Source organism: Sturnira hondurensis, unplaced genomic scaffold (genome assembly GCF_014824575.4).
Source record: "Sturnira hondurensis isolate 20B ecotype Veracruz unplaced genomic scaffold, ASM1482457v3 Scaffold0018728, whole genome shotgun sequence".
NCBI lineage: Eukaryota > Metazoa > Chordata > Mammalia > Chiroptera > Phyllostomidae > Sturnira > Sturnira hondurensis.
In genome coordinates this window covers 19,771,406-19,794,954 of record NW_028091359.1, presented here as the reverse complement: position 1 = coordinate 19,794,954, position 23,549 = coordinate 19,771,406, and the positions used below count along the sequence as shown (strand labels likewise).

At 40.4% G+C, this 23,549-nt stretch overlaps 1 protein-coding gene and 1 non-coding gene across 4 annotated transcripts in view; one reads left to right on the top strand and one right to left on the bottom strand.

Annotated features, from left to right (window-relative positions):
* SMG6 (SMG6 nonsense mediated mRNA decay factor) overlaps positions 1 to 23,549 on the top strand; it is a 235,905-nt gene that overhangs the window by 183,064 nt on the left and 29,292 nt on the right. The gene's annotated exons all lie outside the window — the stretch shown is intronic.
* LOC119003850 (U6 spliceosomal RNA) lies at positions 3,400 to 3,502 on the bottom strand. The gene has a single exon (XR_005070052.1). It is a non-coding gene; the product is annotated as a U6 spliceosomal RNA (small nuclear RNA).

Here is a 23,549-nt window from a genome sequence, read left to right as displayed (position 1 = left end):
CACCACAACACAGTGACGTGGGTTGCCCTGCCCTGGCAAATACCCTAGGCTCCACCCCTTATAACATAACAGATGCACCGAGACAAAGAAATATGGCCCAAATAAAAGAACGGATCGAAAGTCTGATAAAAGAACTAAGCAATAAAGAAGTAACCAAGCTATCAGATGCACAGTTCCAAACACTGGTAATCAGGATGCTCACAGAAATTGTTAAGTAAGGTCACAAAATGGAGGAAGAAGTGAAGGGTATGCAAAGTGAAATAAAGAAAATTATACAGGGAACCAACAGTGAAGGGAAGGTAACCAGGACTCAAATCAACAATTTGGACCAGAAGGAAGAAATAAACATTCAACCAGAACAGAATGAAGAAATGAGAATTCAAAAAGAAATGAGGAGAGGCTGAGGAACCTCCAGGTCTAATTTAAATGCTCCAACATCCAAATCCTAGGGGTGCCAGAAGGAGAATAGGAAAAGCGAGAAATTGAAAACTTACTTGAAAAAATAGTGAAGGAGAACTTCCCCAGTCTGGCATAGGAAATAGACTTCCAGGAAGTCCAGGCAGCTCAGAGAGTCCCAAAGAAGTTGGACCCAAGAAGGAACACACCAAGGCACATCATAATTACATTACCTAAGATTAAAATGAAGGAGAGAATTCTAGAAGCAGCAAGAGATAAGGGGACAGTCACCTACAAAGGAGGCCCCATCAGACTATCAGCTGATTTCTCAAAAGAAACCTTATAGGCAAGAAGGGACTGGAAAAAAGTATTCCAAGTCATGAAAGGCAAGGACTTACATCCAAGATTGCTCTATCCAGTAAAGCTATCACTTAGAAAGGAAGGGCAGATAAAGTGCTTCCTAGATAAGGTCAAGTTAAAGGAGTTCATCATCACCATGCCCTTATTATATGAAATATTGAAGGGACTTATCTAAGGAAAAGAAATTGATAAAAAAATATATGAACAGTAAAATGACAAACTCACTACTATTAACAACTGGACCTAAAAAAAAGAATAAGCCAACAACTAGAACAGGAACAGAATCACAAAAATGGAGATCACATGTAGGGTTATCAGCAGGGAGTGGGGAGAATGGAGGGAAAAGCACAGGGAATAAGAAGTATAAATTGTAGGTAGAAAATAGACAGGGAGAGGTTAAGAATAGTATGGGAAATGGAGAAGCCAAAGAACTCAAATGTAGGACCCATGAACATGAACTAAGGTGGAAAATGCTGGCGGAGGGTGATGCTGAGTGGAGGGGAATAAAGAGGAGATAGAAAATGGGACAACTGCAATAGTACAATCAATAAAATGTACTTAAACAAAAAATAATTTTTAATTCAATTTTCTATTTATTTATATTTAGATACCTGTTTTTTATATTATTTATTTTTTAACATATTATGACACTAGAAATGTTATGTAACAAAGAATTACAAAACACAAGAACAGACAAGGTATTTCAGGTACTATCCATTTATAATGCGCATCCTCATTTTTCCTTCAAAAATTTGGGCAAAGAGTGCACATTATACATGGCAAAATGCAATGTCTTTTTTTTTAAGATTTTATTTATTTATCTTTAGAGGGGAAGGGAAGGAGAGAAAGAGAGAAATATCAATGTACGGTTGCCTCCCGTGAGTCCCCTGCTGGGAACTGGCCCGCAACCCAAGCATGTGCCCCGACTGGAAATCGAACCGCGATCGTGTGGTTCGCAGGCCCACGCTCAATCCACTGAGCTACACCAGCCAGGGCCAGTGTCTTTTGAAATATACTGTTGTATTTGATTTGCAAGTATTTTGTTCAGGATTTTTACATATCTGTTCATCAGAGATATTGATCTGTAGTTTTCTTTTTTGTGTGTGTTATCCTTGCCAGGTTTTGATATCAAGGTTATGTTGGCTTCCTAAAATGTGTTAGGAAGTCTTGCCTTTTCCTCACGTTTATGGAAGAGTTTGACAAGGATAAGTTTAAAATCTTATTTTAATGTTTTGTAGAATTCACTGGTGAAGCCATCTGGTCTTGGACTTTTTTGGTGGGGGGCTGTGTTGATGTTTGTTTCAGTTTCCTTGCTGCTAATTGGTCTATTTAGATTTTCCACTTCTTCATGATTTAGTCTAGAAAGGTTATATATTTCTAAGAACTTATCCATTTCTTCTAGGTTATTGAATTTAGCAGCATATAGTCTTTCATAATATTCTAGTGTGATTCTTTGTTTATCTGTGATGTCTGTGGTAACTACTTTTAGTTCTGATTTTGTTTATAGGAATCTTCACTGTTTTTTTCCTTAGTGAATCTAGCCATGAGTTTGTCAGTTTTACTAATCTTTACAAAGAACCAGTTCTTTATTGTATATATTTTTGGAGGGATAGTCTTTTTATTCTCTGTTTCATTCATTTCTGCTCTAATTTTTTTTAAGATTTTAATTTATTTCTAGAGAGGATAGAAGGAAGGGAGAAAGAGAGGGAGAAAACCATCAATGTATGCTTGCCTCTCACATGCCCCCTACTAGGGACCTGGCCTGCAACCCAGGCATGTGCGCTGGTTGGGAATCGAACTGGTTACCCTTTGGTTTGCAGGCCAACACTCAGTCCACTGAGCCACACCAGTCAGGGCTATTGTAATATATATACATATACATATACATATACATATACATATACATATACATATACATACGTACATATGTATGTATATGTATATACATATATACTTTAAAGGTCTTTCTTGCAAGAGTTTTATCTCTTTTCCAATCATTTATATGAAAAATATTTTAGACAATTTGTCACTTACCTTCCATAGACTAATTGTCTATGGAATTATCTTTGTATTTATATTTGTTTTTATGCTTAGAAAAGCCTTCCTTACATAAAGTCAAATGAGTAATTCTATTTTCTCACTTTTTTACTTTTTGAAAGTTATTAAAACTTTCATCTGAAATTTACTTTGCTGAATTGATATGAAGTAAAGATATAACTTATTTTTTATTTTCTTATATTTGTTTATTCTTGAAACATAACTTTACTATTTTAGTTACTATAGCTTTATAATATGCTTTAATACTAGTGAGGTCAGTTTATACATACCCCTTTATATATTTGATGGTAGTATAGCATTGCCTTTTCCTACCTATTGATGCATTATGCAAACTTCAGATTAATTTTAAGTCCCTTTAAACTCCCCCCACCCTCAAAAAGAAATCCTCAAGGTGTGTTTTGAGATACTGAAATATAATTTGATAGTTAAGTTTCTGGTATAAAACATGATTTGATTTAGGTATATATTCCAAAATGATCACCACTACAAGTCTAGTTAACTATCACCATAAAATTGCAATTTTTTTTGTTATTGTGATGAGGATTTTCAAGTTCTACTCTCTTAGTAATTCTCAAATATACAATAAAAAATATGGGACACTTAGGAATTTGTATGTCAGTTTTTCACAGAACCATGCTAATCTTATCTGTGGCATTGCAGTTTTAGTATATGGGCTGCAGAAGTAACCATTTCTTATGGCATTTTTAATTGGATATTCACAATTTCTTTGAAAAAATTTAACATTGTCAAAGGGTTTTTTTTTTATTCAAACAGTGTTCTCTGCATATCAGTTCTTTTATGTCTATCACAGTTTTTCATTAATTTTCTTTCTATAATTAATGGGATGTTTTTCCATTACAGCTTCAAAATAATACTTGGGAAAGGCTAACTTACGTATTTATATCCAGCCATCACATCAAACTCTCTTATGAATTCTTTTTTTTCTAGCTGATTGCTTTTGATTTTCTGAGTTTATTTATTTCAAATACAGCAAATGAAATCTTTTTCAGTTGTCATCTATCTTTTAATTTCTACCTCATTGCTTTGACTAAAGCTTTTAGAAACATTAAATAATGCTGAAAGAAATTTTTTCTTGTTTATTTTAATAGGAGTACTTCAGTGTTTTAAACATTTCTATAATGTTTCTATTGTTTTAAAAGACCTAGATATTAAGGAATTGTCTTTTTATTTTGGTTTACTGAGTGTCTGCCTAGAATAAAAAGTTTGTTCAAGTTTTAACAAATGCCTTTCAGCAACTGTTAAAATCATTTATTCTTTAATTTATGATAAGATAATACAATTTTTAAACTTGACTTTTTCTTTTCTTAGTAGAATAAAACCCTATTTAGAGTCAGTATAGTTGTATTTTAATGGTCTGGCAAATTTGATTTGCTGTTATTTTACTTAGAATGTTTACATCCATTTTCATAGTGGGTTTGGCCTCTCTTTTCTTTCTGCCGTTCCTCCTACCCTGCTCTTGGGTATTTGAATATTAGGGTGTGCTGACTTTGTTTTTTGAAATGAGAAGCAGCTTTTCCTTTTTGTGGCCTGGAAAGTATATGTTACTTAAGAATCATTGCTTGCGAACCAGAGGATCGCAGTTCAATTCCCAGTCAGGGCACATGCTTGGGTTGTCTGCCAATTCCTGGCAGGGGGCACACGATACATTGTGTGTCCCCGACAGCGGCAACCATACACTGATATCTCTCTCCCTCTCTCCTTCCCTTCCCCTCTAAAAGATAAATAAATAAAATTTAAAAAAATATATAAAAAAAAGAATCATTGCTGACTCTTGCTCATAGTCTACCTTTAGTGTCTCAACCATCATAACTCTCTACCTTTGAAATGTATCTGGAATCCAGCCATGTCCCCATTTTCACTAGCACCACCTTCATCCAGTGTTACTTTCTCTTGCTTGGACTATGGCTGTAGCCTTGTTCTGATTGTTTGCCCCCCTTCAATCTAATTTTAAGACAGCAGCTAAAGTGATCTTTTAGGATGTGTATTGGGTTATTTAACACCACTGTTCTAAGTTTCTTTAGACTCTGGAGGGGTATCCACCCCACAACCTGTAGGCAGGCCTCATGTGACCAAGGATGGCTATGAATGCAGCCTAATACAGAATTGTAAATTTGCTTAAAACCTTCTCCTTTTTGCTCATGAGTTTTTGTTAGTGTTTATGTATTTAATGTGTGGCTTGAGGCTACTCTTCTATTGTGGCCCAGAGACACCAGACGTTTGGACACCCCTGAGAAAGGATTCCTCTCTCACTCAGAAAAAAAAATATTAAGCCCTGACCTCATCTCTTGCCACTGTCCTGTTCACTAGCCAAACAAGCCTACTCATTCTTTGGTCCTGCCAAACACTTTATGTCTCTAGACCTTTACACTTCTATTCTGCCACATTCAGTATTACCCCACCAGCATTTACTTTCAGAAATGTTCTTCAGATGTTGAGTCATCCTTATCAGAGATTCTTTACCGGCGGGCCGTAGAAGCAAGCACTCTGCCCCAGGCACTCTCTGCCCTCTTACTGTACTTAGGTTTTCTTCTTAAAACTTAATCATCACCTGACAGTTGGTTCTTTTGTTTTGTTTGCTTATTTATTTTTTTCCCACGAGACTGTAAAAACCTTGTTTTTATTTACTGTATTAATTCCCAGTGTTTAGAACTGTTCTGGAGAATAAACCCCTCCCCCCATACCACTAATTAATATTCATTGACCAAATATATGAATGATCTGAAGGAACTCACCTATAAAGGCATCTCTGGAAAGAAAAACGTTGGCACCTCATTTTTCCATTTCTTCTCTTATTATTAGTCTTTTAAAAATTTGTAGCTCTTGTGTCAAACTTTTCAGGTAGAATTATTGAGACATAATAATGAATACATATAAATAATTCATCAATTTTAAGTGTCCAATTGGTTAAGTTTTGACAAAAATATACAGTAGTATAAACACCACCACAATCATGACATGAAACATTTCCATCATTTCCTGTGTCACTTATGTTAACTTACCCAGAAAGTCATTCATTTCTCTAAAAACATCACATTTTTTAAATTTTTAACTAACTAAAAATTAGGGATATATTATTATATCTACTTCCCGTTCTGTTAGGGTGGTTGGTAACGCGGGCTGTGAAAACAGTCCCAAAGAAAAGAAAGTGCAGAAAGTAAAGGTTTTATTTTTACTTTCCCAAAGTGGGGAAAGGCCTAGGTCTGGAGAAATGCACCCGCAGCAGCACTGAGGGGTTAGGTTTTTGAGTTTTTATCAGGTAACGGGGTGATTGTAGAGCAGGGTGTTTCAGTTAGGCTGCAGCTTGTTTCGATGTTATTTTTGGGTGCATTGGTCAGTGGTTGTTGTGGTCCAGTATGGACTATTCTATCTGTGAGCTTCTGAGCCTTCGGGGCTTCCAGTAATTTTCTAGTCCTGAAGATAAAGACTCATAAAACAGTTAGGCTCAGCCATGCTAGTGCTGCGGAAGAGGACCTGAGGAAGGGGGTTTTGTCCTAGTGTATTTCTCATTTCAATTTTATGGTTTTTGATATTTTCTTAAATTTGTTAGCAACTTTCATATTTTAGTTTTCAAAAACTGGCTCTTATATTTATTGTTTAATAAATTATTTTTATTTTTATACTTATTTTTTGTTTTTCTTAAGCTTGTTCTATTTCTGTTGGATCTTCTATGTTTATTTGTTCTTGATTAAATGTACTTAAAAGTTTTATGGCTTTAAATATGCCATTGTTAATACTTTGGCCACATTCTAATCCATTTAGAGAGAGGAAAAGAGAGCAAGAAAGAGAGGGAGAGAAACACCACTGTGTGAGAGAAACATCAGTTGCTTGCCTCAGATTCGCCCCCAACCCGGGCCCTGGCCCACAGCACAGGCATGTGCACTGACTGGGAATCAGACAGGTAACCTTTTAATTTGCAGGCTGGAGCTTTATCCACTCAGCTACATCAGCCAGGGCTATATGTATATTATTCTAATGATTGTATTCTATATGGTCTTGGTCATTTTGACTTTTCTCTTTAACTGTAAAGTTATTTGGTGGCAGGTTTTTTTAGGTTAAATTTCTTAAACTGTTTTTTATTATTTTCTACTTTGGGATATTTAATTCTGTAACCTGTAAAAGTTACAGAATGTAAAAGATGTAAATCTTTTAAATTAAATGTAAAAGATGTAGAGACTTTTATCGAATTCCATTCATGATAGAGGCATAGGTAGAAATGCTTCACTTCTTCACACAACCAAAAGGAGGATAACAACCAATTTAAATACCAAAAAACAACCAGAACTGCAAGAAAATCAAACTACGTGGGACTCCAACAACCAAGGAGATAAAGAACTATTCATCCAGACTGGTAGGAGGGGCGGAGACAGGCAGCCAGGTAGAGAGGACACGCATCAAGGCAGCAGAGTGTGTTGGGGACAGGCAGCAAGGCAGGGGTGGCAGATTGGGCTCTCCCACATTCATGCACAGATAAGCCAGGAGGAACAACTGGGGAGCAACAGATTGCAAAACCCAGGGTTTCAGCTCAAAAAAACTAAAGACTCAAAACCTCTGGCTATAAAGTCCTGTTGGTGTTGTAGCAACAGGAGAAACTCCCAGTCTCACAGAAGACACTGTTGGAGAGGCCCATGGGGTCCTTGAGTATACAGGCCCACCACCTGGGAATCAGCACCTGAAAAACACAATCCACTTATGGGAAGTGAGGGAAGTGACAAAAAGTGGAGCAAAAGCCCAGCAAGCAACATTGTTCCCTCTCTGACCACTTCCCCACAGACAGACCACAGTGCAGCAATGTGGGTTGCCCCACCCAGGCAAATACCTAAGGCTCTGCCCCTTACAATGTAACAGGTGCACCTAGACAAAGAAATATGGCTTAAATGAAAGAACAGATCAAAACTCCAAAAAAAGAACTAAGTGAGGAGGAGATAGCCAGCCTATCAGATGCAGAGTTCAAAACACTGATAATCAGGATGGTCACAGAATTGGTTGAGTAGGGTCATGAAATGAGGGAAGAAATAAAGGAAGGCTATATGAAGTGAAACAAAGAAAAATATAAGGGGAACTAACAGTGAAGGGAACGAAACTGAGACTCTAATCAACAATTTGGACCAGAAGGAAGAAATAAACATCCAACCGGAACAGAATGAGAGACAACCTAGAGACACTAGAGACAACCATACATTGATATTTCTCTCCCTGTCTTCTTCCCTTCCCCTCTAAAGATAAATGAATAAAATAAATTAAAAAAAAAAAAAGAAGTGCCAATAGGTAGTTACAGAATAGCCATGAGGGTGTAAATTACAGTATAGGAAATGGAGTAGCCAAAGAACTTACATGCATGACCCATGGTCATGAACACTGGTGGGGGGATTGCCTGAGTGAGTGGGGGGTGCTGGGTGGAGGGTAGGAAATGAGGAAAAATCAGGAAGACTGTAATAGCATAATCAGTAAAATATAATTTTAAAAAATAGGGGAGGTTAAGGATAGTATAGGAAATGTAGAAGCCAAAGAAGTTAATATGTACAACCCATGGACATGAACTGAGAGGGTGGGTAATGCTGGAGGTTGGGGATGTACAGGGTGCAGGGGGATGAAGGGGAGAAAAAATTGGGACAACTGTAATAGCATAATAAATAAATATACTTTAAAAAATAAATGTAAAAGATGCTGAATGAATTTTGAGAATATTTTTAGAATAGAAATTCAGCACATAGGTATTGAATAATTACAGTATTCTAATAGTCTGTGTTACCATTATTTTTACCTGCTTGATATGTTAAAGGGTGAAAGTGGTATTAGTGTGCCACTATAGTTTTTGTCAATTTGTTTTTCAAGGGATTTTTTCCTATATTTTCATTTCAGTTTACTTTTTAAAAAATATTTTTTATTTATTTATCTTTAAAGGGGAAGGTAAGGAGAGAGGGAGAGAAGCATCAATGTATGGTTGCCTCTAGTGTGTCCCCTGCTGGGAACTGGCCTGCAACCCAGGCATGTGCCCTGACTGGGAATCGAACTGCGATTGTGTGGTTCACAGGCCCACGCTCAATCCACTGAGCTACACCAGCCGGGGCTCAGTTCACTTTTGTCTTGAATCCAGCTTTATTTTTATTTTGTTTTGGTGTTTGTCTTTGCTTTACAGATTTTGGCCTATTCCCCTTTCCTTTTAAAAATTTCATTGTTTTAGGTCTGTCTCTTCTAAATTGTATATATACACTGCATCTTTAAAAAATTTTATTGCAGCCCTTGCTGGTGTAGCTCAGTAGATTGAGTGCGGACCTGAGAACTAGGGGGTTGCAGGTTCAATTCCCCGTCGGGGCATGTGCCTGGGTTGTGGGTCAGGTCACCAGTGAGGGGCGGATGAGGGGGAGCTGCACGTTAATGTTTCTCTCCCTCTCTTTCTCCCTCTTTTCCCTCTCTCTAAAAATAAAATAAAATATTTCCAAAAAATTTTTATTGCAGTTGAATTTATATAACATAAATTTATGTAAAGTGAATGATTCTGTGACAGAACATTCACAATATTGTTGCATTCACGGTGTTGCCGCTACCACCTGGATACTCTTTGCATTTTAATTCCACTTATTTATATTTAATTGTTAAAATCCAGTATCTCCAATTATTTTTCTCTGCTTATCCAATAGAAAAATTAAACAGACTATAATAGTTTCTCATTTTAGTTAAGTTTATGTTCATGTGCAAGAAACAAAATCTCAAATAACAGTAACTTAAATATGATAGAAATAGGTTTTCCTTTCAAATGAAACAAGCCCAGAGATTTTTTTTTTTCTGTTTTGGCACTCATGGTGTCAGAGACTTGAGGTTCTTTCTTTTTTGTTGCTTTGCTGTACATGGCTTTTATTTCCAAGGACCCCTCAGTGTCTAAGATAGCTGTTGGAATGCCAGCCATTTAATCTTTGTACAAGCCTGTGGTGGGTAGAAACAGTTAAAGAGGGAATGCAACTTACAAAAAAAAATTTAGCCCTGGCTGGTGTGGCTCAATGGATTGAGTAGCAGCCTTCAAACCAAAGGGTTGCTGATTCCATTTCCAGTAAAGTCACATGCCTGGGTTGCAGGCCAGGTGTCTGGTTGGGGGCGTGCACGTATCTACTGATCGATGTTTCTCTCCCTCTCTTTCTCCCTCCTTTTCCATCTCTCTAAAAATAAATAAGTAAAATCTTTAAAATTTTTTTCTTTAAAGACACCTCTCTTTTTAAGGACCTATCCTAGAAGTTTGTACATACTTCTGCTACATTCTCTTGGCCAAAACTGTGTCATATGGGCAAACCTAGCTGCAGTATAGACTGGGGTATATTTTTATTCTAGGTAGCCATAAAAAATGCTAAAATCAAGTCTTCTATGTTAGAGCCTGATCAGTGTGTCTCAGTTGGTGGGGTGTCATCCCACAAAGTGAAAGGTCACCACTTCGATTCCCAGTCAGAGCACATACCTGGGTTGTGGATTCTGACCCTGGTCGGGGCACATATAAGAGGCAACCAATTGATGTTTCTCTCCCTCTCTTTTTCTCTCCCTTCCTCTCTCTAAAAATAAACACATAAACTCTTTTTTTTTTTAAGAATTTTAAAGTTGTTGGGTTTGGGGTTTTTTTGTTTTTTGTTTTTTAAGGCTTTATTTATTTATGTGTCTTTAGAGGGGAAGGAGAGAGGGAGAGAAACATCAATGTATGGTTGCCTTTTGTGCATCCCCTGCTGGGAGTTGGCCTGCAGGGAACCAGCCTGCAACCCAGGCATGTGCCCTGACTGGGAATTGAACCGCGATCCTCTGGTTCGCAGGCCTGTGCTCAATCCACTGAGCCACACCAGCCAGGGCTCACATAAACTTTTTTTTAAGTTTTTTATTACAGAGGAAGAGAAAGAGAACAAATAATGAGAACTAACTAGTCATTTCTGGCACATCTCCCATGCATAAGTATAGGATATTCTACTTTCTCCTTCTCTCACCAATCCTCCAGTTTCTTAATTTTTATAGATATCAGTGAGATATTAGATAATGGTAGTTATGTATTAAAAGCTTACAATGTGCTGGTATTTAATCTTTATAACAGTCCTACCTGAGGGTGAGTACTCTTATTATCCCCCTGTTACAGATAAAAAAACTGAGACCCAAAAAGATTAACCACCTCAGTTAAAGTCACACATCCAGTGATTCAAACCCATGCCTAGATTAGAGGTATGCCTCTAATTGATCTAAGGCAGCAGCTGCTAAGGTTCTTCTGATACCCTGGTGGGATCCCATTGTGCTCTTCTGAGTGTGCCACAACCCACTTTGGTTCTTGTCCTAGTTGCTCCAAGAGCATTAGTGGGGCACTGTTGCTATGGTCTCATCTACATACTTACCAGGCAGACAAAGGGTTGAACATTACTTGCTGTTTTCCTCATTCCAGTCCCATCTGCAGTTTGTCTTGTAGAAAGTTCCTCATAGTTTCTGGTATGTGGTTGCCTAGTACCAATATATGCTTTCTGCATTTTTCCCCAGTCATTTCAGTGGAAAACTGGAAGAGTGGAAGAAATAGCTAGAAGCATGTGCTTAAAGCCATTCTAATTAAAGTTAATGCTAGTTTTCAAAAAATGAGTGTCTGGTCTTCCAAGTTGAATACTTTGAAAGTCATTGTTCATTTTATTAAAGTGAGCATTGTTCTTAAAATGTGCTTGCATGGATTTATATCTGTGTGGCTTGTTACTTTATAACCGGTAGCTCTGCTACTCTTCCTATGAACTCAGGAAATTCAGTGTTCCTGAAGATATCCCTCAAGTCTTTCTGTATTGAGTCTCAACTCTGCAGCTTGGTATTTCTCCCTCCATTCCCAGGCTGAATATGAGTAGAACCATAGCCCAGAGGCCCGGTGAGCTGCACTGAGAAAGATAAGACAGTGACAGATATCCATAATGGGGTAGGAGTGAGAGTTTTAAATACCTTTATTTGAAGAAAATGCCACATGGCTCTCTTGCCCCTGGGGAAGAGAAACTGACCCTGGGGTTAGGGATGGCCCAGCTGGTGCTCCTGAGCCAGAGCCCTTTCCCAGTTTAGCTTCTCGACCCATCTGGGGAGCAGGGACTATTTCTCACATTCTTTGTAACTCTAGTGCTGGTTATAATTTTCAGGAATTAGTAGTAATTGCTGATTGGACACATTTAGAAGTTTGGGGCTCATTACACCTGGCTTTTGTTTGTTTGTTTTGCTTTTTAATGTAGTTAAAGTGTATAGATGTCCTAAGTTTTATTTTTTTATTTTTTAGTGGAGAAACAGATTTTTTTTTTTAGTTTTTACATGGTAATTCAAATACAAGATCTTGGAACAGACCCTTAAGTAGTTTTTAAATAGAAAATTTAACTAGAAATACCCTATGCTCCCATTGTAAAGATACCTCCTTCCTCAAGAATTAGACCTGATCAGGGTACAGGCCAACCAATACGGAGTGGGAGGGGTAAGGCACAACTAAAGACCTTGGCACTTCTATAAGAAATTTAAATAACAGGCAGACATATAGAGATTCGTAAATATGTACTGGGTGCCAGCTGAACCACAGAGAAGATACTGCATTTGTGGTCCAGAGAAGTTAAATATTTGTGGTCAATTTAAAATTCAGCATAAAACTCTCATCTGTGATGGAAAATATCCAGAAATCTGCATGGAGTCCATACAAGCAACATAAACTCTCAAAGGGCTCTGCTTTCACCCAGCTGGGCTAGAAGAAGCTGTTCTTTTTTACCCTGCGCATAGCTGGCAAATCCTCCCAGGAGAGAAGGTACCCTGGCACTGTGATTACCTACCTTGGAAGGCCCTCTCTGCTTTGTGGCTCACTCCTCCACATCTGATCAAACGGCATGTTATCCAAGAGCCTTTCCCTGTCCGTCTTATACAAAATAACAATACTCTCCCCACCCTGTTAATCTCTGTCCCTCTTTTCCTACTTTTTTAAATAGTACTTCCCACTACTTTCCTGTATTTATTTGCTTATTTGTTTCTCAGTCTCACCAGAATATTAAGCTCCATGTCCTAGGGAGCATTGTTTTATTGATTGCTGTATTCCTGGTTCCTTAAATAAGGCCTGCCACACATAGCAGGTGCTTAATGAATATTTATTGAATTGAGTTCAGTGGAATACCTTTAATGTTTCAGGAGTACAGTCCAGGAAACAAAGAGTTACACCCTGCTCCGGAACAGGGTACCGTTACATGGTAGAACCTCAGACTGAGATCAGCCAGAAACACCTCAAATACTTAACTTTCTATTCCATGGTTCCTGAGAGGGAGACTGGCACTTTCAGACAGTGCCTCAGCCTGCAGATGTCCAAAGCACCTTTCCCCATAACACCTGGCTAACACACAGTGATGGCATTAATACAGTTTAATTTTCATGTTGCAGTGTTTGTTTCTGGCCTTCAAATTTGTTGAAGACTCTTTGGTGTGGGAGCTCTTTCTAGGCAGCTTGCAAACTGGAGCACATACATAGACTTTTCATGTTCTTTCTGGGATGTAAGTGCAGCCCCTCTTACCCAGCTTTTTGTCATTTGAGACCCTGCCTGGTTGAGGGGACTGCTTTTGCTGACTACTCCCAGGCCTATTGGACCTGATGCTGAGTGACGGGCTTGACTGATTTTCCCCTGTCTGCTTTTCTGTGCTGCCTTTGCAGGTTCATCCCATCCTCCCGACACAGAGAAACTCGGTTGCAATAAACACATCTGGTTTTCTGGATCTGTTCCAGAACCTTATTGTTGAATGACCTTTTAGCATTCAGTATGAAATGTGCTTCACAAACGATGTTGATGATCTCTAAGATATGCTGTCATGTTTCTAAAAATGGCAGTGTGTGTCACCATTTATATAAATATATTTATAAAAGGTATAAGAAGAGCCCGTAGTTAATCATATATGGCAGTGCGTGCATAAATATCTCAGAAGGACATACCAGAAACTGGCAGCAGGGCTGGGGAACAGGGGTTCTAGAAACCAGAGGTGAGAAGATTTTGTTTTTAAAATTCAGCCTTTTGTACTGTTTGTTTGTTTGTTTGTCTGTTTTTAACAGGTGCCATGTATTTAAACTACAGATTTATAAGCAGCTTTGGTTTGGCAGGGTACTTGAAGCCAAGATAACCCCCTATCTTCAGCAGCTCCTAGAGGAGGTGCTAACACCAAACTTCTTTCCTGCTTTGTCAGTAGCAAGAGTGGCTTTAGCCTAAATAACAGAATTCAGTGACAGCTTTTAGTTTTGTGTTGTCAATTTTTTTTTTTAAGTTTAGGCTGTGTGTAGGCTTTCCTAGTGGAGGCTAGTATGGAAATTTTCTCTCTTTCTTACTAGTGTGAAGCACTGAAACTGTACTTTAAACTAGTTTATATCGTAGTCACTCATTTTCCACAGGGAATTTATTTCAAGACTCCCAGTGGATGCCAGAAAGTGCGGATCATACCAAACCCTGTATATACGTTTATTTTCTACACATACATATCTGTGATGAAGTTTAAACTGCTCTTGTTCTGTGGAGTCATTATTAAGTAAAATAAAGGTGACTGGTACCAAAGCACCATGATAACAGGATAGTCAGTCTGATAACTGAGGCAGCTACTAAATAAATAATAGGCAGGTAGGGTATATGGCATGGATATGCTAGGCAAAGGGATGATTCACACCCCGGGCAGGACACAACAGGACACCAAGCTTTCATCACGCTTCTCAGAATGACACACAATTTAAAATTTACGAATTATTTCTGGAATTTTGCATTTAATAATGTCAGACCAGGTTTGACCAGGTATACCTGAAACTGCAGAAAATGAAACTGCGGATAAGGGGTATTATTCTCTGTGCTTCAAAAGTAGAATAGGCAGCATTCATAGTAACCAGCTTGCTCTCTGCACCCTCTTCTTAATCTAATAACTTGGAAAGGTTTAGTAAAGAATCAAAAGTACATTCTTTTTAAGATTTTATTTATTTATTTTTAGAAAGAGGGAGAGAAACATCAATGTGTGGTTGTCTCTTGTGTGCCCCCTACCAGGGACCTGGCCCACAACCCAAGCATTTGCCCTGACTGGGAATCAAACCAGCAACCCTTTGGTTTGCAGGCTAGCACTCATTCCACTGAGCCACACCAGCCACACCAGCCAAGGCTCAAAAATATATTCTAACAGTAGCTTTTTTATTTCTTTTTCTTTTTTTTAATTTTATTTATTTATCTTTACAGGGGAAGGGAAGGAGAAAGGGAAAGAAATATCAATGTATTGTTGCCTCTCATGTGTCCCCTGCCGGGAACTGGCCTGCAACCCAGGCATGTGCGCTAACTGGGAATCGAACTGTGACCCTCTGGTTCACAGGCCTGGGCTCAATCCACTGAGCTACACCAGCCAGGCTTTTATGTCTTTTTCAAATCCTGTGAGGATATATTACGTAGATTTGGTGATCAGGAGTGGATCAGATGAGATACCATCAACTCTAATGCCAATCTGCCATACTGACCTACAGAAAAATACATCTCCCTCATCTAAGTAAAAGTCATAGTCTTCATTATTCACTGTTCTGATCATAAGAAAAGCTCATATAAGTTACTCTGTCTGGGTTTGAGTTTACTCTCTGTAAAATGGGGATGACAGCAGTCCTGTGATAGGATTTAAGGATTAAATGAGGTAACATAAGTGCAAATGTTTAGATTATTTTTTTAAGTCTGTCTTTCAACATATATGTTCTTCATAATAGAGGGGGCAGTAAAGACTTCAAAGAAACAGCCGGTTATAATCCAGTCCTACACCAAATTCCCATATAGCTTCCCAGATTATTCTGTAGTTTCTGTTGCTGTTTTCTGTAATGATTAAGGATTTCCTGAGATTCTCTACCATCTTCATTTTTCACTCTTTTAACTGTCGCTATTGTCTTGTGGGTTTGGATATGTAAAAGAAACAAACAAACTTGCTAGATTTACCTTTTAGGCTATAATTCAGGCCCAGGAAAAAGTCAGGCAGAATTCGGGTAGTTTTCAGAAGGCAAGGCATTATCCCAGGATTCCACTATAGTAGTAACCTTCAAGTGAGAATTTGTGTGCCTTTGAAAGAGAATAGCAAATTCCACTTAGGAGACAAAACCATGCTGTCCTGGGCATTCCATTGCTTCCTCTGCTGGCCTCTCTGCAGCACCATCCATCTTTGCAATCCCACCCCACTCGGCCCTTGGCGCGTAGTCTCATGAACATGCCACCTGCCTTCTCTCTCTCTGGCCCTATCCTTTGGCTGCTTGATTTACTTTTTTCCACATCCTCACCCTCTTCCAGTTCCAAGCTAAATAACCTTCACAGATGGCTTGTTTCATCAGAGCTGTTTAAGAACACAGGACAGTGAAATGGGGTCCAGAAGGAGCTGCCAGAGCCTGAGGCTGCCCTTCCTACATAGACTCAAGCACACTTTGTCGTCAGCTCCCTTGAAGTCCATGGACAGTGAGCAGAAAGCCTGGCAGGTTGGGTGGTGGAATGTCTCTTTAACACTCTAATCCTCTAGCAGCTAGCAACTAGTTCTCACTTAGATTTACAAGTCAAAACCTGGAACGGATACATTGCACACTCCATTTTCCACGGAAGACAGAGCACTTTGTAGTTGGCATTTCTCCCCCACTTTTTTACAGCATGGAAACCCAACAGGAAATGGCAGTCCCATTTGTGTTTTGGATCATGTTTTGAGTCCTCACTGAACTTCTTTGTGAACTTCTGGAGAGGTCTAGATCTCTGCCCTGCCCGACCTGAAGGGCAGTATTCCCAGCTGTCAGCATATCCTTGGGAAGAGGGTGAACTTCAGTCGCCTATTAGAAATCCTGCAGATGAGAGAAGACCCAGAATTTTACTCTTTCTTTCCTGTCAGCAAGGACATGTAAGTTTCCTGTCTGCCTTGTCATCAGCTTTGAAATACTTTCCTCCTGCATCCCCCACGTATGCAGTGGGCTGTAAGCTGCTGCCCCATTCATTATTCCAGCACCCTCCTTCCCTGTTACAATCAGACGGGTCTGGTTAATTTTGTCCTGTGACAAGACAGCCTTTTCCTTGTCCTCCCAGTTATGCCTGTGGGATGCAAGACCTCTCCGATCATAGTCTCCGTCCCTTTCCCTTCCCTCTAACTGCAGTCTCTGTAAGGAGGCCCCTCCAAGATCACTGAGGAGAGGCAGTAAAGTGTCATTTACCACCGTGGGGAGCTCTTTTCTCTTAGTAAGCAGAGCCCCCTTGAAAGATCCCCTCCCCTCTTCCATTAATCTGCTTGAATTTGGGCATAACTGGGTGGGGAATGATGGTATGTGTGGAGTGGTCTGGTTAGAGGGAAGTTAACTCGCAGAGAGAGCAGGCAGTAGAAGAACAACAGAAGAGAAGGAAAGAAAATTGTGTAGCAAGAAAGTAAATTATTCTTTCTCTCTCTACCCCACCTTCATGTCTTCCTCCAAGATCGAGAGTTGCCAGATGAACAACACACTGTTGTTTGCACAGTAAAAGATTCTTGGATTGATGGATTTGTGCAGCCTTTGTGTGCCAGGTGGAAGAAGGCAGCTTCGATTTTCTTTGTCTTGTCCCAGTGTTCTCTGATGAACCTTCCTTTTTACAATACATCCAGAGGTCAAGACTGTATACTGCAGACAACTTTTGGGGGGATACTCATAGGTCTTAACTTGGCATTCAACGGTGACAAGTTTCCCGTATTCATTGGTCTCATCAACTGGTTAGCTTAGGTCTTGCCTGTATTGTGTCCAGGGAAATGAAATGAATCTGAGTGATAGAACTCCTCTTAGGGCAAGTGCTCTGAGAAATTTTTAATTTTAGTATCTCTGTTCTTACCTGTAACTTAGCCAGGTACCATTTGGTTTGTATTGATCTAAATGCAAAATCATCATAAGTGTTGATTGTGTCCTGGGGGCAGCGCTGTGGGCTGCTTGGGCTGGTAGGGGAGGGGGCTTGTCCTTTAGTGAAAAGGACTTGAAGTAGGTCCCTGTCTCCAAAAGTATCATTACCTTCCTAAGATGCTACAAGGTATAATGAGCTGGCACAGACTTTGGAGTAAGACAGATCTAGGCCCAAATCCCAGCCTCACCACTTACTGGATGTTTCTTTCCTTAGAGCTTCAGTTTCCTCTTCCTCTTTCTATCTCACAGGCTTGCTGGGATAATCAAATGAAATAACATAATACCAAGCAACTATCAGTCAGTCACCACTTTATCTCCACCACAGCTTTCCCAATAAAATGGAATATACCAGCCATCAAGAAGCTGTGACCAGTGAAAACTACAGAGGAAGTAAAATGCTGGCTTGTTCTCTATGCCACTACCCTGTACCTCTGTAACAGGCGACTTGGATGCTCATGAGTTTTTGTTTCTAGAAAGTGCCCAACCTGAGTTTGTTCAATATTCTTTTTCACTTATGAGGACTTCTTTCATGACCAGTGCCCGAGGGCTTCAGAATGTCTAGATGGTGGTTCTCCTAGGAGGCCAAACCTGTTTTCTCTGTGCCACCACAAAGGGGTTGCTGACCGGCTCGTGTCCAGAGACAGTTCTTTACCTCTCTGCACTTTGTCTTTTCTTAAAGAGCCTTTCCTGGCTTCAGATCTGGTGAGAAGTTAGCCAGAGAGCTGGTCCTCATCCTCCTATGGGACTCAGGTTTGGCTTGTACCCTCCAAGTGGCCTGGAGGGAACTACAGGGTGTTGGACATGGCCATGGGAAAGAAACGGCTCACAAAAAGAGTGCTGTGCGTGAGCCAGCTGCTCCCCACTGCCTGTTGGAGCAGGCTCAGTGAGGCCTCTGACAAGAGTCTTCAGAACACTAAACAGGTGATTAAAACATCAGTACAAGTCTTTCCAAACGTCACAGAAAGCCAAAAACTTAGTTTGGACACCAACAGAAATTTTCCACTCTGGAGCTTTATAAACTGGTCTGCTGTTTCTTCCTCTGCTCTGTGGCCAGAGGGGAGCTCCGTGCTAATGATTCCATAAAACCCTCCAAGTCTTCCTTAGTGGCTTATCATATGAGAAGAACCTATACCACCTTTTTCCATCAGGAGCTGTCTCCAGCCTCACTGTTAGTTCAGACTCTGAACCATCAAGCCTTCCAAAAAGGCCAAGCCCGGCTCCTGGCACTGTCCCCCATGACAGAGCTGAGCTCCCCCGTCAAGGTCAGCGGTAGAACTGAACTACTTTCCTCTCCTCCTTGCCCAAAACCATAGAAACCTGTAAGGATGGAAAGAGATCTTCAGAATCATCTGTATCTTGCAAACAAGGTCAGGAACTTGCCCAAGTTAGGAGAACATGATGTGAACTTTCCTCTAGACCCTGCTTTCCCCGGACCTGTGGCATGTCAGCTGCCTGAGAAAAGTGTACTCAGACCAGTAGTTGTCATCAGAAATCAACAGTGAGAGTCTGTCCCCCTTTGAATTTCTGTACTAGATCAGACCTTTCTCCTTGTGGGGATTGTGAGCATCTCTGCCCAAAACACAGGTAAATGGTCTGGATCCACTGAGAATTGGGGCAGCTGGACACTAAAGAGACACTTAAGAGGCACTTGCAATGGCTGGTGTGGCTCAGTTGGTTGGAGCATCCTCCTGTGACCAAAAAGTTCTGGGTTCATTTCTCAGGTAGGGCACATACTTAGGTTGTGGGTTTGATCCTCAGTCCTGGATCCCTGGTCCGGGCACATACAGTCCCCTGTCCTGGCACATACAGGAGGCAACTGATCGATGCTTCTCTCATGTCGTGGTTTCTCTCCCCACTGCTCTCTCTAAAAGCAATGAAAAAAAATGCCCTCAGGTGAGGATAAAAAAGAAGGGAAGAGACACATTCTAGCTCCTCTACTTACTAGCTGCATAACCTTGAGCAAGTCACATAACTCTGTGCCCTGATTTCCTCATCTGTAAAATGGAGATAATGACAGTACCTACTTTGGGGGGTTGTTGTTGAGATTAGATGCATCGGTGCATGAGAAGCATTTGGCTCAGTGCCTGGCTTGTAGCAGCCATTCACTGTCACTGGTAACTTTTAAGGAGGAGTGAAGCCCACAGTGGGTTCATTGTTATGCTTTAGGAGACACAGTGGTGTTCTCCCTGGAAGCAGCTCTGATGAGTTGGCAAGAATATTGTACTACTTAATCATTGCTGGCTTTCAAATCTCATTTAAATTACTCAAGTTATAGTTTTCTCAACTCTTTTATAGTAATTAATGCTTCATGGGGTGCTGAGGATTTTCTAGATCCTAAGAGAGTCCTGAAAAATAAAAGGTAGTATTTTTTGTACCTTATCTGAAGTGGAGTTGTGTTTAATCAATTTGAAGAATTGACCAAATTTATCACCACCTATCCTTTCAGCCTCTAAAGCAGTGATTGTCAACTTCAGTGTTCACAAGTACCTGGAAGACTTGTTCAAAGTGCACTCCAAGGCCCTATCCCCCGAAATACTTGTGTATTTAGTCCAAAGAAGTGTCCAGGGGTCTGCATTCTTAAAAAGCTCATATGTGATTCTGATTTGGGTGGTTTGAAAAAATAAAGGTTTTTTAGTGTTTAGAGGTGAAGAAAGGCTACTAATAATACTTAGTTTCTTCTGTGTGCCAAATATTTGCCTTAGGTATACCTCATCTCAAAGATAAGTAGACTTTAGTTAGCAAAGCTTGTCTTGTCTCCAACTGTGTGATGTCATTGGCCACCTTTGATATTTAGGACTCTAGATGTAGGACCTAGTAGAAGGCCACAACTTTAAAGCGGCCTTCTACTTCAGCCCTAACTTCAGATAATTTCCACATTTTTAATATTTTTATATAAAGATATGAGTATAATTTTTTCCAAGAGTATAACACCAGTACTTTGAAGAGCATAGTCACACCTTTTGCTGAGATGTGTTTTCCCTTGCCTGGGGTCCACAGCCTTCCACTTAAGGCAAAGTGCGATGTGTCCAGGACTTGGCTTCTTGTGGTATCTTATTTGAAACTAGGACACTGTAAGCACCTCATCAAAGAGAGTACCTGTTTCTCATTGAGCCCAGACTTCATGGGCAACACCACCCCAAGCAGAAAGTAGTGTCTCCGAGTCCATCCAGGGCGTCTGTGTTGCACAACACGAGGAGCATGAGTCACATGGTAGACAGTGGTTGGCGCTCCCCCGTGATCACGGTGTCCTCTTGAGTTGTCCTAAGGTCGCCATCTGTCTCCCATGATGAGTCATCCACGTTGTCCAAATACCCGTAGTGTGTGTTGCAGGTAGAGTTTCTGTGTGTGGGGTGCGTGTCTGTGTGTGTGTGTATGTGTGTGTACATTCGAATTACAGTGCCAACCCCCAGGAAACTTAAGAGAGAAGATAGGACAGATTAATGGGAGAAAGATACTGAGAAACATAAACAAATCAACAGATGGAGTTTATGGATGTCATGACCATGAGAGAATACATTCTCAGAAAACAAATTTAGGGTCCAAAGAGAACTTGACAGGCTACAATGAAAGAAGTAAATAAGATGAAATCAAACAAATAAGAATCAATGCATAATCTACCTTATCTAGAAAGTCAGCTGCACGTAGCAAGTAGCAGGCAGCACAGTACTAAATAATAGGGCTTCTTTCTTATAGTGTGGGGAGACCTCAGGGAAGACATGTTATGAAAGGGACAGTTAGTGAAGTCCTTGCATTCAGTGGGGGAAGATAGTATTAGTTACATATGTGAAAACAATGTAGGGATTTGTTGATTAAAAGCTCACAACTCGCTGTTAATGCAAGGTGGTGAGCAACAAAACCAATGCCATTTCAGCCTGTTCACAGAATTGAGGTATCCAGAACAGAAAAAGGAGGAGATGTCCTGCTCTGTTCTCTGCTGCCAGATCACACGTGGGTACTCACACTAGGAGACACAGTAGTCTCAGTGAAAGTCTTAGTGAAAAATAAACAGGATGTTGAGGAGACAGTTGAAGTGAAGAACAGTTGAAGGAAAGGGGACTGTTTAGCCTGGAGAAGGTATAACACAGCAGACTTCAAATAATTTGAGGCCAGTCACGTAGAAGCCGAATGAGTTTTTCATGTGGCCCCAGAGAATAGAATTAGAAGCACTGAGGGGCAAATTTGGGCTTAAAAAGGGACAGACATCTCTACCTGTTAGAGAAGTCCAAATATGGAATGGGTTCCCAGTGGGAAGTGAGCCCCCTTGTAGATTTCCAGACAGTAACAGACCTCTCATACAGCATGGTCTGGACTGAAAGTTAACAGGGAAAAAAGTCTATTAGGTAGGTAATCATAAAAATTACTTAGATGTTTCTTAAATATTAAGTAATGGTGGTTTTAAAAGTTTCCTCAGGGTCTTGAATCCTTTCCCATGAAATATTAAAGAAAGCGTTAGATCACGGGAGATGGTATTGAGGAGGTTCTAGCATGTCTCTGAATGATCAGTAACTCACTTTGTGGCATATAAATGATACAGATGTTGAGGGCTGCTAATGAGGTCAGAGCAGGTGAAGTAAGTATAGGCCTAGCCCATAGGTGCTGAAGAGACAACCGTGCCTTTGGAAGAAGTTCGTGTCAGGTTACTGTGGAATCCCTCTCTGGAATGAAAATACTGTGAAATCAAGGACTGCATCTACCATGTTCTCTTGTGTGCCCAGGATGTCTAGCATAGTCCCTGTCACATATTTGGACCTTGGGAAAAATTTGTGGGCAGTGGGCTGGCAGGCTAGGTAAAGGTTTCTTGAAAAGAAAGGCATTTTATCAAACATAAAGGAATGAATTGATTGCACAAAGGTAAAGTCACCCTAGATTAGGGGGATAATCTGTAAAGTCTCAGGTGTATAGGGGAGCAAATGGTGTGCAGGGGAATTCGAACAGGGTTGCCTGGGGCCTGGAGTTGAGGGTTAGGGAATAATAACTAGAAATCAGCGTGGCGATACACAGCGCGGGGTGGGTGGGTAGTAGAGATCCTGCCTTCCTCACTACCCTTCTTACTAAAAGGGATGAAAAAAAAGGAGCAGTGTGCCAAGTCTCTACAAGGAGCTCTTCTTCACCTCAGGCTGCCTCTTCCTTTTCCCTTGAGGGAAGAGGGGTTATTTCTCTCTTGAGGGAATCTTGGAGGTCTGAATATGACAACCACCCCTTCCCCCACACTGGAGCAGGGACTTTGCTTTGCTCTCTACTGAGTCCTCAGGGTCTAGAATAGCATCTAGTGCACACAGTAGGCACTTTGTAAATATTTGTTAAATTGAATATTGTCTAAATGTGTTGAATGCTATCTGTGTCTCAGAAAGGGCACTCTCCCCCATACACACACAAAAATAAAACCAGGAACAAATTTGGTGAAAGAGCCTGAACACAAAGCTAAGGGGTGGTCTCCTTATCCTGCCTGTCTAAACGGCAAATAAGAATGTGACTCAGAGCAGCTAGAGCCCAACATACAGTGTTCCTGGCCCGAAATTAACTGGCAGCGTAGAAACAGACTGCATGTGGATATTTGCAGACTGAGAGACGCAAGGACTTTCATCCCCAGGGGCTGAGCTTGTAGCCTCCCCTGCTGGTTTAGTAAGTGAGGGCCCCAGTGCCTATGTTCCAGGTTTCAGACCAGCTGAACCCAGCCAGACCTGAAAGGCTTGTGTTGGCAGTGCCAGTATCTGCCCCTAACCCCTGCCAATTTGGGTGGCTACTCAGAGCACTCTGCAGGGGAAGCGGATTGGACTGCAGCCCAAGCTGCTGCTCCCTATAGTTTGTTCTCTGTGACATGCTCACTATTAAGAATGCAC